This window comes from Zingiber officinale, chromosome 3A (assembly GCF_018446385.1).
Source record: "Zingiber officinale cultivar Zhangliang chromosome 3A, Zo_v1.1, whole genome shotgun sequence".
Lineage (NCBI taxonomy): Eukaryota > Viridiplantae > Streptophyta > Magnoliopsida > Zingiberales > Zingiberaceae > Zingiber > Zingiber officinale.
Window position 1 is genome coordinate 161,551,712 of NC_055990.1, and position 14,610 is coordinate 161,566,321.

The following is a 14,610-nucleotide window of genomic DNA, read 5'->3' on the forward strand; positions in this document are numbered from 1 at the left end:
ATCAAGAGGAAGCCTCTACATTCATATCAAATGGAGGAGCAAGTGCCACCCCTACACAAGAAGGTATAAATAGTTCAATTAATAATAAGAATCATATTATATGTTTTGAATGTAGGGAACATGAGCACTACAAAAGCAAGTGCCCTAAATTGGCCAAGAAGAAGGGCCAAGTGGCACCTAAGGGCAAGGAGAAGCCAAAGGAGACCATCCCCGGAACAAAGAAAAGCAAGGAGCACATTGTGTGCTTCTCTTGCAATCAAAAGGAGCATTACCGGAGTCAATGCCCCAAGGGGAAGAAGATGGTCAAGGCTCAAGGAGGAAGCTCAAGTCAAGGGGGAGCCTCTAAGGTAAAAAGGAAAGTAACTTTTATTGAGCCTACCTCTTTACATTATGGTAAAAAGCATGCTAGTTCTAACTTATATCATTTTAATGCTATTTACCATAAGAATAGAGAGCATGGTAAAATTAAGGAAAATAATGTAACTTACCATGCTAAAACTACCACACCTAGGATTAGAAAGGTAGATAAAAATCTAGGCAATCACACTAAGGACCTTAGCTACAAGCCTAGAAATAAGAATGCTCATAAATTCAATGGAAAACCAAAAACTAAGGACTTAATAATAGAAAATCAAGTCTTGAGGTCAAGACTTGATAAAATGGAAAAGACCCTAAAAAGGATGGAAAATATCCTAAAAGGGCAAAATGAGCAATACCTAGGGCTAGGAAAATCAAAGCCATCCAATGGCCATAGAGGTTTGGGATACAAACCAAAGGCTAAGAAGGATGTGCCCTCTTACCATAGAGTTCCATATAGTTATGGAACAAACCCTAGGTCTAGTGGTCAAGCCAAGAATACTAGGGAAGGTATCCCTAAGAGTATTTTTGCAATAAATGTAACTAAGACTTCTAAGAAGTCTAAGAAAGTCACTAACAAGGTCACAAGGGAGGCTATCCCTAGAATTGACCTAGAAAATGTGACCAAGGCTTCTAAGAAGCCCAACAAGGTCACTAGGAAGGTATCTAGGGAAGTTATCCCTAGTGAGTACCTAGAGCATCCAAGGAGCACCAATAGGCGTTGGGTTCCTAGGAGCATCTTCTCTACCCCATAGATGGGTTAGAGAGTGTCAACTCCGATTAGAAGGGTAGTTAACCCAACTTTGAGGAAATTGACACTCGAGGAGCATTTTCAAGGTTTTTGTTAACCTTTGAAAATGGAATGGAACTATTGTTTACTCCTTGAAAGAGTAAAATGTGCCTAATGGTGGAAAAATTGATTTTATCTTAAAGTGGCACAAATTGGGAAAACCTTGAGAAATACCAAGTTGGGATTTTGGTATTCTCTTGGAAATTTAAGGCAATCCGGGCCTTGATTTATGTAATCACTCTTGAGGAAAAATGGAATATGCCAACATTTGAGGACATGCTTAATTTTTAAGTGACATAAACAAATCAAGAGAAATAAAAATGTCAATTTAGGTTTTGGCATTTCTTTGAAGCATTTAGGGCAATCTAGGTTTAACGGTTTAAGTTAAAACTAGTGGTATTTTGAGTTAGCTAAGTGGTTAAGAATACTTAGATAGATAATTTAGGTATATTTTATTTATGCTAAATCTTGCCATGATTGTTTGCCCATTATATGTCATGACATCATATTTAGTTTTGTATTTTGCATTCATTCCTTTATTATGAAAAATAAAAAAATACCATGTCATGTCATACATACATCATGTAGTTATAAGAATTTTTTTAAGTTATTTTATTTTGATGTATGCCATAACATATCATGCATTAAGTTTAATTCCTTGTAATTAAGGACAAATGACATTTATATACAAGCTATACTAACTAGTGGTATTTATACAGTAGTGGAATCAAAAAGTAACATCCTGGTGGATGTTTACCACTCAAAATGCCTAGATAGATATGCATGATCCCTAGATTAGGGCAAAACCAAAATTCACATCTCACAAGGACTATAAGGTGACTTGTATGTATTTTAGGTTCATCAAAACACATATTTATGTGTCTTCCCATCATTGGGAAAGCTAATGTACAAGTTATGTGCATTATGCCCAAGGAACATGATGGGATATTGGTTTTGAAAATGTTTTTAAAATGCTTTTGGAAAACCTTGGTGAAGGCTATCTTTTGATAGTAATCATCATTGAATAGTTAGACACAAACTTGAAGAAAACACTAAAATTTTTGCAAGTTTTCAAGTTTGTGTCAATCTTGGAAAATATGATATTTTTTTCATAAAAAACTATTTTTCCATGATTAAATATGCCCTAAATAATGTCTACACGAAATATTATGATTTTTGGATTTTTGTAGAATTTTCTAGGGGTTTCCAAAGTTGGCTGAATTTGAAATTCAGCAACTATCAGAGCTCCGATCGATCCATGGATCGATTGGAGTTCCTGAATCGATTCAGAAGGCAAGTCTCGCGAGTAGAAGCTCGCTGGATCGATCCACACATACTGAATCGATCAGTGGATTGATTCAGTTGGTTCAATCGATTAGATCCCAACTCCAATCGATCCAAGTTGCTGATTTTGGTTGGGAATGCCTGATTTCAGCATCTTTGAACCATGTTTAGTCTATGTAACCGTTCCAAACCCCTCAAAATAATTTTGTATACATAAAAAGGGTGTTTTCGTGTTGAAAACAAGGATGAAATGGTTAAGGAAGACTAACTTGAAGTTTAGGTTAAGGTTTGTTTCAAATTTTGAACATTTGAACCTTAAAACTTCTAAATTTGGGTTTCCTAAAGGTTTAGGGATTCCAAGTCATTGTTGGTGCAATGACAGAAGCAACCACCATGTCTTTAAGGGGAGGGACTCTTTAAAGACATGAAAACTATTTTTCATGAACCTTGGAAGGTGGTTAACCTTCTGTAGCAAAAATGTTCATGAATGAGCATTTGAACTTGAAATGGGGAGTGGATATCCTCATTATTTCAAGTGATTTTTCGAGTGATTAAAAAAGGCTCAAGGTTGGGCCTTTGTCTACATTGAGGGAGAATGTAGGGAAAATGAAGGGTATGGGACCTTCATTATCGTGTTGATCACAATGAGTGAAGTTGTGATCACGATGAACAACTCTTCAGGGGGAGAGTTTTTCAACAATGGATTTGTTGATGTGTGCCCAATATTGAGGCATGGGTTGATGTGTGCTCAAGGCTGGGTTGATGTGTGCCAATAGGGGGAGAATGAAAGGACTTGTGAATGGGAGTAAGTTAGGCTTACATTACCTAGTGGCATGAAGAAGGAGGCTATGAGATTAGCCTAACTTACATGTGGGATTGTAAGTGTTATTGTGGTATTGTCAAACATAAAAAATGGGGAGATTGTTGGTGCAACATCCCTCAGGTCAAGGTTGACCTGGTTAACCAAGCTGAGTCTTGGTTTGGGTTTAGATGTTTGACAATAATATATTGATTGAAGAAGAGTCAAGTAGGTCAAGGTTGACCGGATACTTGACTGGGAAGTCCTAACTGGGATGTTAGGCAGAATGAAAGTCCTGGTGAGTAAAGCTAGGCAGTAGGAAAGTCCTAGTGAGTGAAGCTAGGCAGATGGAAAGTCCTAGTGAGTGAAGCTAGGCAGTATGAAAGTCCTGGTGAGTGAAGCCAAGCAGAAGAGAAAGTCCTAGTGAGTGAAGCTAGGCAGTATGAAAGTCCTGGTAAGTGAAGCGAGGCAAGGGAAATCCAGATGGGTCAAGGTTGACCAGACATTTGGTGAAAAGTCCAAGTAGGTCAAAGGGATTGATCGGATACTTGGCACAAGGAAGAAAAGACCAAGTAGGTCAAAGGGATTGACCGGATACTTGGCAAGAAGAAAAAAGTCCAAGTGGGTTAAAGAGAGTGACCGGACACTTGGTGAGAGAGTCCTAGCTGGTCAAGGGTGACCGGATGCTAGGTTTTATGTACCAACAAGTCATGGTTGACCGGATGTTGGTTTGGGAGGCTTGGGACTTGGTTTTGGGTAAAAACCAAGAGCTGAATCAATCAGTGGATTGATCAGTGGATCGATCAGTGGATCGATCCAGGCTTTTCCCAGTGAACAGAAAGCCTCTGGATCGATCAGTGGATCGATCCAGGCTTTTCCCAGCGAACAAAAAGCCTCCGGATCGATCAGTGGATCGATCCAGAGGTCTCAATCGATCAGTGGATCGATTGGGACGCTGCTGCTTCGCGCGATAAGCGCTGGATCGATCCGTGGATCGATCCGGAATTTTTTCGCGACAGGCGCTGGATCGATCCGTGGATCGATCCAAAGCCTCCCCAATCGATTGGCAGCAATCCAATCGATTGGGATTCGACCGTTGGCGTCATTTATAGCTGTTGGCGTGCGATTCCTTCAGCAGATTTTCACCGATTCATTCCAGATTCATCACAGCTCCTCCCCAGCACTCTCTAAGCTCCTCACCGCCAGTTCTTGAAGGTTCTTGGAGGTTCATCCAAGTCAAGAGGCGAGTTGCAATGAGAAGAAGAAGAAGCTAGGATTTTTACTGCATCTCTTGTAAGCTTTTGCTTATTCTTTACTACCCTTTCTTCTACTTGTATTGAGAGTTTTGTAGGGCTTCTCCGCCTTCGGTAGTTACCGAAAAGAAGTGTTTATTAGTGGAGGTGTGTGTGTGTGCGTGGATCCTTGGACTAGTCACCTCTTGTGAGGTGGATACCAAGTAAAATCCTATTGTTAGCATTGTTGTAGTTTGTTTCTTTGTATTCCGCTGCACATCACTTTGAAGAAACAAGCAACGAAGCACGACGAGCACACGCGAAGCTATTCACCCCCCTCCCTCTAGCTACTTTTCGGTCCTAACAGTAGATAGATTCGAGCAAGCTTCAACCTATGGTGACTCTCTTGTATGGTTTCACGAGTAATGAAGTTCAGCCACTTGGCCAAATAAAATTGGCTATATCTTTAGGATAGGAGCCTCTAATGAGGACGCACAAATCTTACTTCATGGTGATAGACGGCACCTTCTGCATATAATGTTATTTTGGGTCTACCGACATTGAATGAGTTCAGGGTGGTCGTTTCAACTTTCTGTCAAAAAATAAAATTCCATATGGATGATCAAGTAGGGGAGGTCAAAGGAGACCAATTGGTGATGCGCAAATGCTATATGGAAATAGTTAAGATAGAAGTCGATGCCTCCTGGAATATCCAAAGAATGGAGGTCAATACCATTTAGGAGAAACCACCTACCTTGGTATATGAGAAAAATGAGGAGATACAAATTCAAGCCGGCCTGGCGGAAGCTATTACTTAGATAGCGGTTGACTTAGATCTTCAACTTAAGATCGAGCTGATACAATGTTTAGTAAACAACAGTGATGTGTTCGCTTAGCCGCCTAAAGAAGTAACGAGCATTTCTCCCACTATTGTGGAGCATATACTTCATGTATATTCTGACGCTCGGCCGATCAAGCAAAAGAAGTGCGTGACAAGACAACGACTGGGCTTATATTGTATTGCTGGAGAATGAGACAAAACTATAATAGAAGGGTCATACCAAATTCTTTCGGGATGCAGAAGGGACGAATCTTGAGCTACCTTGGAGTGACAATCATTTATAGCCTTACAAAACTTAACAAGTACGCCTCTATCTATTCATGAATTTTGTTCAATTTTTTAAAAAAGTGCAGGCAACACTATTTCTAACAACTTGATACATATTTTATTACCTTAAATTTTAATTACATATTCTCTTTAGTTTGTTTCTATCTAATTAAGTATGTATTTAATTGAGCTTTGTATTTAGTCGTGTATTTTCTTAAGAAATGATTTTCTAAAAGGATTTTTTAAAGGTTTTAAAAATAATTTTGAAAAATTTTAAAAAGAATTTTTAAAAGGATTTGAAAACAATTTTTATAAGATTTTTTAAAGTATTTTTAAAAGAATAAATAAAAGGTTTTTAAAATAATTTTTAAAGGATTTAAAAATAAATTTTATAATAATTTTAAAAGTTTTTTTGTTAAAAAAATAATTTTTTAATTTAATAAAGATTTTGAATTATTTTTTAAAAAATTTAATTAAGATTTTGAATTTAATTAACTTTAATTTAATTAATGATTTTAATTTAATTAAGACGCGTAAGAGAAGAGAATGCATTCTAAATTCATCATTTTAATTGGATTTTATCCGTTCCATATTATTCAGGAATAATTTTAAAATCATTATTCTTACCCTTTAAATTTCTATTATTGCATTCCTATTTTCAAACCCTAAACCAAACGCGAATCATGGATCGCAGCCGCCGCCTTGCCGAGGCCAGCCGCCGCCTTGCCGTGGCCAGACACCGCTCCGTCCTGTCCAGACGCCGCGCCGCCGTGGCCTTTGCCGCCTTCGAAGCTTCCGCCGCGGCAACTGACGGCCCCGTTCGCGACATAGTTGTCGCCGCGGCGGCGGCAGCCGACCAAGCGGCCTACGCAGCCGACCAAGCGGCCTACGCAGCTTACTTCAATCCAGATGCCGCCGCGGCCTATGCAGCTGCCGCAGCGGCCTATGCAGCTGTCGCCAAGGCCTACGCAGCTCACAACCCCGTCGGTGACCCAGCTGCCGCCGCCGCCGACCCCGTCAACAACGCCCCGAAGACCCCGCCGCCGCTGATCCCGTCAACAATCCCCCTGCCGATACTGTCGCCACTGATCCTGTCAACACCCTCCTCCTCCTCCTGCCGATCCGTCAACAACCCTGCTGCCCCTGATTCCGTCAACAACCCCCTGCCGCTGATCCCTTCAACAACCCCTCCCGCCGATATCGTCGCCGCTGATCCCGTCAACAACCTCTCCCCCTCTGATATCATCGCCGCTGATCCCGTCAACAACTCAACCTCTATAAATTAGTTTATAGTAGTTACTTTATTGTTCTCGTTCTGCTTATAGATGGAAAGACATTTTTAGGTGGTTAGCACCATCACTCTTTTGTTTTCAGAATTTCTTTAATTGCAAGACCCTTGTATGGTTGTTTAATGCTAGATTGATTCATGGAAAATTTAAATTGCTATCATTAAGTTTTGATGAAAACACAGAGTCTATATTCGCTGCTTGTGATGCTGCTCATGGAAGATGGGCAAAACTACTTGATGTCCGTGGCCTCCTTCATCCCAAATTAAGAGCACATTTATGATATAACCCAGAACTTTATAGCAGTGGTTGTGAGCATTCTTCTGAAGGCAAGAAATACTATTGCATGCCAAATATACATATTTATAAATTAAGGGATGTTTGAGCATTCTTTTGAAACCTGAACCAGTGGCATATAAGTCAATATTTTAGAATTAGTTTTCTGTCACATGGTCTATACATGTGCTAATTGGTAGTTGATTTTGAGCATCCTTCTTAAGGCAAGAAATACTATTGCATGCCAAATATACATATTTTTAAATTAAGGGATGTTTGAGCATTATTTTGAAACATGAACCAGTGGCAGATAAGTCAATATTTTAGATTTAGTTTTCTGTCACATGGATGGTCTATACATGAGTTAATTGGTAGTTGCATTAAAGTCATTACATTCAATTTTGGGCTGATTGTTTGCACATTTGTTTTAATTTATTAATTTGAGAGCAAATCATGATAACCTACCATGTTATATAAATTTAAATAGATTTATTTTTGAAGTCATGATGTGGCTGGATGCATAAATGTTGGTGACATTTTGCAGGTAAAGATCATTTCCACATTTCTCAGTTCTGAGAATAGGGTAACCTTTCCATTAAAGGATCCAGAAGGTTTTTTTTACTTACTGGGGTATCCCTCAATTTTCATCAGTATAAGATGAATGTATTCTGCAAGCTATTCTGGGAATGGATGTTATTTGTCAAGCAAAGTCTGGAATGGGCAAAACTGCTGTTTTTGTTCTTTCTACTCTTCAGCAAATCAACCCTGTTGCAGGCCAAGTTGCTGCACTTGTGCCATACAAGAGAATTGGCCTACCAGGTTTGACTTTTTTTTGAGGAATGATTTCTGTTGATTTAGTGTTTCTAGAATTTTGATTCATACATGTATCTTGCAGATTTGAATGAGTTTGAGCGATTCAGCACATAGTTACCAGACATCAAAATTGCTGCATTCTGTGGGAGAGTTCACAACATGAAGCACAAGGACATACTAAAGAATGATTGCCTGCATATAGTCGCTGGCACGCCAAGAAGAGTGTTGGTGCTAGCAAGACATAAGGATCTTAATTTGAAGAATGTGATGCATTTCATTCTCGATGAATGTGATAAGATGCTGGAGTCACTTGGTACGAGTGATGATTTTTACGACTTGTTTTTTGATTATACTTGTGTAATCCGTCTTTTCTTTGTTTTGACAGTTTTTTTTTGTTCACTACTGATATTTCTTTTCATTATTCATTCGCTTCCACGATGAAATTTTTTCTGTAGTTTTTATTTTCATTCTCCCAAGTAAACAGAGCCTTAGGGTCTGACTAGATTGTGCAAGGGCAAAGTCTGCGTAGTTCAATTTGCCTTTAAGCTTGCTATTTTGTGTCTATTTGATAAGCAAGTTAAGGAATTGATTTTGTGTCATAATATATCAGCTATAATATACATGTTGCATCCTTTCCCCCTGTGATAGTTAAATGACATCAACATAAAAATTCTTCTTACCTCATCTAAGTCATGCAACACTTGCATGATTCTTAGGTTTGTTGTTGAATCCAACTAGATATGGGTTCATCAAGAAGCAATAGAGATGGGTAAAATTATAGTTTCGTCATCAACATAAAAATTTTACACTTGCACTATTCTTAGGGTTGTTGTTGAATCCAAACCAGATGTGGGCTCATTAAGAAGCAGTAGACATGGGTTAATTATAATTTCGTTCCCAATTGAGACTCGCTTCCTTCCACCACATGATACACCTCGGACAAAAGATCTTTCAATCATGGTATCTTGGCACTTATAAATGTCATTAAATTTGCACAGATTGTACCATCTGGGATGCAATTGTATATTCATTTTCTTCCTGTTTCTTGAAGTGAAAATGTTCATAATCTCCTCTTATACAAGTTTTTTGTTGGTTGTTTATCAAAGTTGAAATTAACTGGAAGTTTAATACGATGATTACCTCTCAAGATCAAGCTCACATATGACATCCATTGCCCTCTCTTCCTTCTTTCAATTCATGAGTTTAGTTAAATTTAAATTTAATAGTTTTTTATATAAAAATTTATATTTAACAATATTTTTGTTGACCTTTAGTTACAAGAAAAAGAAGGTGGCAATGAATAAGAAGCAATGCTTGGTAGACTACTGTCACTTTGATTTACCATTTTATCATCTATCCTTGTGAACATTATGCTTGTTCTTGAGCTGTATCTGTTTGATGTTTCAAACTATTAAAATCAAATTTATATTCACTGATAAATTTTGTTTGTTATTGTGTGAGTATGTTGTGTATGACAACGTTAAAAATGGAGTTTTTCAATAATTGAGAGAAAACTAAAATGTATCTTGATTTAAATAGTTTAATTTTATTGTGCCATCTACATATTAAGATAGTATCATATCTATGGTTCTCAATATGTGAATTGTCTTCTGATATGAATATTCTCAGTTGATTTTTTTGAGCATTTGAAGTAACAAATAGTAATGGAGTGATAATGGACTTCTAGTACATATCTAGTAGCTATGAAAAAAAAAAGTGAAATTACGTGTTATGTCTAAGTGAATTTTATTCTTTGACTTTCATATATAGCATTGGAAACTTGGGATAAAGCTGCCTTCCACTGGATCGTTTATCCTCACTTTGGGAAAGTCATTGTCATTGAAGTAATGAAGTTTGTCCAATAGTTCATTATTATCTCTTTGGTCATTAGTTTGACCATCACTAATTGTTTATGTTATTGTATGGTTGATTTTTTCATGAGGTAACGCTCTTCATAGTGGTTTGATGATCTTTCATTAAGAAAATGGATCCTTCACCCTTTGCAATAGTCACACTCAGCATTTACTACTTTGTACATATTTCTATATTACATTAGTGGGCTACATAGCTTTCTTTTTGTAGAAAAATATGAAGAAGCTTCCTTTGCTAAATTTTTTTCATGATTTAGGAGGGCTAGGTGGGCTAGGAGGGCAGTGAGAAAGGATATTACTCAATCAAGTTAAATGCTAGTTATATTTACAAATTTAGGAGTCAACCACGTGTCTCTTGGCTTCCTTCTTTTGTTTCAATTCTTAATACTTGGATATTTTTTTAATGTTCTTGTGATATATACTAACTGTAGGACATTGCAGGCCATTACATGAGTACATCAGTTCACATATGGGCTAGTACCCATAATTAGACTCTTTATGATAAAATGTTGATGCACTTTATGATTGCCAGCAAAAGACAGGCACAGGATATCTTTCTGCTTTTCCTCCTGATTTTTTGACCGTTTGGAAGCTATCAAGTGTTAGGCTCCACATTATACCATTCATAAGATAATCTAATGAGTTTTTCTCACATGGCTAATGCAAGAAAGTTTCTTCAAGAATAATTGCCTATTGGTTTGCCTTGTTTGTGTTAGGGACTTTTAGATGATATGTTGATTTAAGTGCAGATCATGGTTGGTCTTCTAGACTAATATATATTAACTGGTAATGCCAAAGCTTTGCAGATGGTTGTGGGGATGGCTGATTACTTTGGGAACCGTGTCAAGAATGATATCCTCAAGTATAGCATTGAAAGATATTGGGTTTCACTTAACGAAGAAACTGATGGGTTGAACGATATCCTGTATAGACTCTTCAGTTACGTTAGCCTGTCACTCAGGCTGTTTCCAGGTACAGCTGTTTTCAAATTGTTTTCATATCTAGCTTCTAAATTATTTGCAATAATGTTGGTGGTCACGTAATGTCTTTGAATATTTGGTTCCACTGCTAAATCAAAACTTATTATTTGGAATGAATGTAGAAAGATCCAAAGCATTTGGTATTTAGCCCATCTTTTTGACTCACATAGGATGCAGAAAATAAAGTTCCATTGGGATATTTTGCACCCACTGTGGTGTCTTGTGACAAGAGATATATACCTTTCAAATTGCATTTTAGTGAAATAAATAAATAAATAAATAAATAAATAAATTGCTATAATCATGACGATGATGCATTGAGGAGGCAAGGTTGTAATCTCAATGCTGCACTATTTATGATCAAATAGTGGAAATATTAATGGAAATTAGCTTTTAGCTATATATGTTATGAATTAAAAAATTTGGTGTGCAAGGGGACAGGCTAGTGCTATCTAGTATCCACATTTGACAACTAAGTTAGTTTGGCATCCTATTATTTGCTTTGATCCTATCTGTTTTATTGTTCATCCCTATCTGTTTGTGGTCATTTGTGAAGTCCTCTGTTGCCAAAATTTCATTTTGACTTTGGTCAGGGTATGTGGTTTTCCTTGAAAAAAAATTCCTTGTGCATTAACCGCAATTAGAAAAAGATTTAAATCCATCAATGTCGGTCCCAAGTTTGAATGAAAAAAGGTGAGAGTTACACGTTAGATTGTCAACCACCATTGACTTTCAAACAAATATTCAATTAATGGATACATTAAATTATTGTGCTAATGCTATGTTTTCTAAAAGGAGCACACACATTGTAGGGTTTGATTGCAATGTCTTGGCTGGACAATTATATCTCCATAAGAATTTGAGTTAGTGTTAAATATACCAGAGTTCTCACATCTTAAGTTGAGTAAGAATAAATATTATAGGAAATATAATTGTCTAATTTGGAACATGAAAATTCGAAAAATCTGAACTATTTAATTAGTAGTGTTAGATTTACGCCTCAAGTAGAGTTGTCTCAAGTCTATTTGAGGCCATAGGTGAAAATTTTTACTAGGCCTTTGATATTGTTTTTAAAAAAGTTCCTCATTTTTTTTCATTTGGATTTGAGACCGACAACCGTGGGTTTTATTTTTTTTAAACATATTTAAATATAAATTTTAAAAAATAAAATTTTATATAAAGTTTAATTTTTTTAACTTTTTGAGATACAAAATCATCCCCGGTATGCATCGGACAGTATAAGCATTTAGACAATCTAATTCAGGGAATTATAAGTTTTACAGTATTATATTATTTGATATAATAATACATCTCAGGAGATAATAAGTAAATAATTCACTTAGTCGAAAATAAATGTATTTAGAATTGTTTAAAAATGAAGAAAGATAAAAGTATGTTTAATTACTCAAATGAAAGACAGAGATAATCCTTACAAAAAATAACAAAATTGAGTAAATAAGAACAATGAAATGGAGCAATAATAGAAAAAATTATGCTAACGCAGGGCCGTCTCAAGGTTTCACGAGGCCTTAGGCAAATTTTTTTTACTAAATAATTTAAAGTATAATACTTTACTAATTCTTTTAAATATACTAACTTTTTAATATAATGAATTATAGAAAAATATCTAGAAGTTTCATCATTTAGAAAAGAAATATTGATTTATCTGATTAAGACTTTTTCAACAATTAAATATATTCAGTTATATATATATATATATATATATTTACGATTAATAGGAAGTTTTAACAGATTTTTTTTCTAAATAAATCCCTACTATTTTATCAAAATACAATATAATTACTTAGAATCAAATGAACAATAAAATCTAATTTACGCCATATAACTTTAATTTGATGATATTATAATAAAATAAATAAATACTAAGTAAAGATTTTTTTAAAAAAATTGAGTTATGCATTTAAAAACTTTATTTATGCATTTAAAAACCTGATTTATGTACTTAAAAAGTATATAATAAACCAAGTGCACTGTAAGTATTAAAAATCTATGACTATATTCATATTTTATGATTTTTTTAAGTGCATAAATCAGATTTGTGGTGAATTATAATGGTAATAATTTGATATTTTACTTGCACGGGAAAAAAGAAAAAATGGAGAAAAAATTTTCATGTAATTATTAATAGTCTATTTTTTCAAAAATGTTTGGATCTATTTCTTCTATAATTTATCATTTATACATAAAAATAAAAACATTTTGAGAGAAAAAACATTACTAAGTTAGGAAGGAGAAGGATGTCCTTTGAGAATCAAAGGATCACACATGAGAAAGAAAAAATACGAAGCACATTCATGAGCTAATAAGAGGATCTAATGGATTATCTTATTATAAAATTGGATGGAAAAAAATTTAGATAGAATTTTAGGAGAATGTAATTAATATGGAGTCAATTGATCGATATAATGAGTTAATGAGGAGCAGAAATCGAAGCATCATTGTTGCAAAATTGAAGCGTCACAAGCATGCGCATGTTGCAATTTTTGTGTAGTTCGATTCATTATTATGATGTTTAGCCATTAAAAATTTAATGAAGATACTCATACATTTAAAAAAAAATAAAATAATGGGCCCTGATTTTATTTGGGCCCTAGGCATAGGCTTTAATGACATATGCCTTAAGTCGGGCTTGTGCTAACGCCCTCAACTCATCATCATTTGTGAATCACAAAAATCAAATAAATAAAAAATACATCTATAAATTGACAAAACTCAATGCAATCCTTAAAAAATGAAGATCACAACGAAACTAAATCATCCATTATCATTTATGAGCCTTTTTAGGTACATAACAAAAAATATCATATTTTTCATCACCTAAACTAGAGCAATTGCAAATGATAGAATTGAGACAAAGGGGAAATTGAAAAACTTATGACTTTAATACATCTAAATAAAAGTTAAACTTAATATCCATCAAGGAAGTGAAATTGTAAATGTATCTAACTAGTTATTATTTGAAAATAATAAAATCCTCCATTTCCATCAGAACACAATATGAACGTATGCATCATCGTTTGAGCTTAATAGCACCAATCGGATCAGCGTGACAACGTTAGGTGTGATTTGTTTTCCCCAATCTCAAAGAGTGAGAGAAACACAGAGAGGGGGAGTTGGAAAATGAGAAGAAGGGAAATTAAAAAAAACTAGCATTTTATTTTGTATTGTATAAATAAAATATTTCTAATTCATGTTCTTATCGATGAGAGGAGAAAGCGTCACTAATGAAGGAGCTTTTATGGCTTTATCCGTTGAAATCATAATGAGATTTTTGCGAAATTCGAAGCTTTGACCAGAGAATGAAATCATGCAAATCTTTTATCACGCGAATTTTATTCTTGTCCATTCTCTTAAAAAATTTACATAAAAATATATTTAATATATTAACTGTTAAGAGAAAATCGTATATTAGACTCCATGAAGTTATTGATTTATATCGAGAAGGATATACAACATAATTACAATAATAACCCTAGTGATTATGTTATAATATTTTAACACTCCCCCTCAAGCTGGAGAATATAGATCATATGCATCCAGTTTGTTACATATATAGTCAATTCAGGAACTTATTAGTGACAGTGAATATATCTGTTAGTGGATCATGTGAGTTGACAAAACTAATAGATATTTCTCCTGATATGACTTTTTCTCTAACAAAGTGTTAGTCAACTTCAATATACTTTGTCCTCATGAAAAATTGGGTTCGAGGTAATATGCATGGCAATCTGGTTGTCACATATAAGTAACATTTGTGTAACCTCCCAAACTTGAGTTCTTGAAGTAAGCGTTT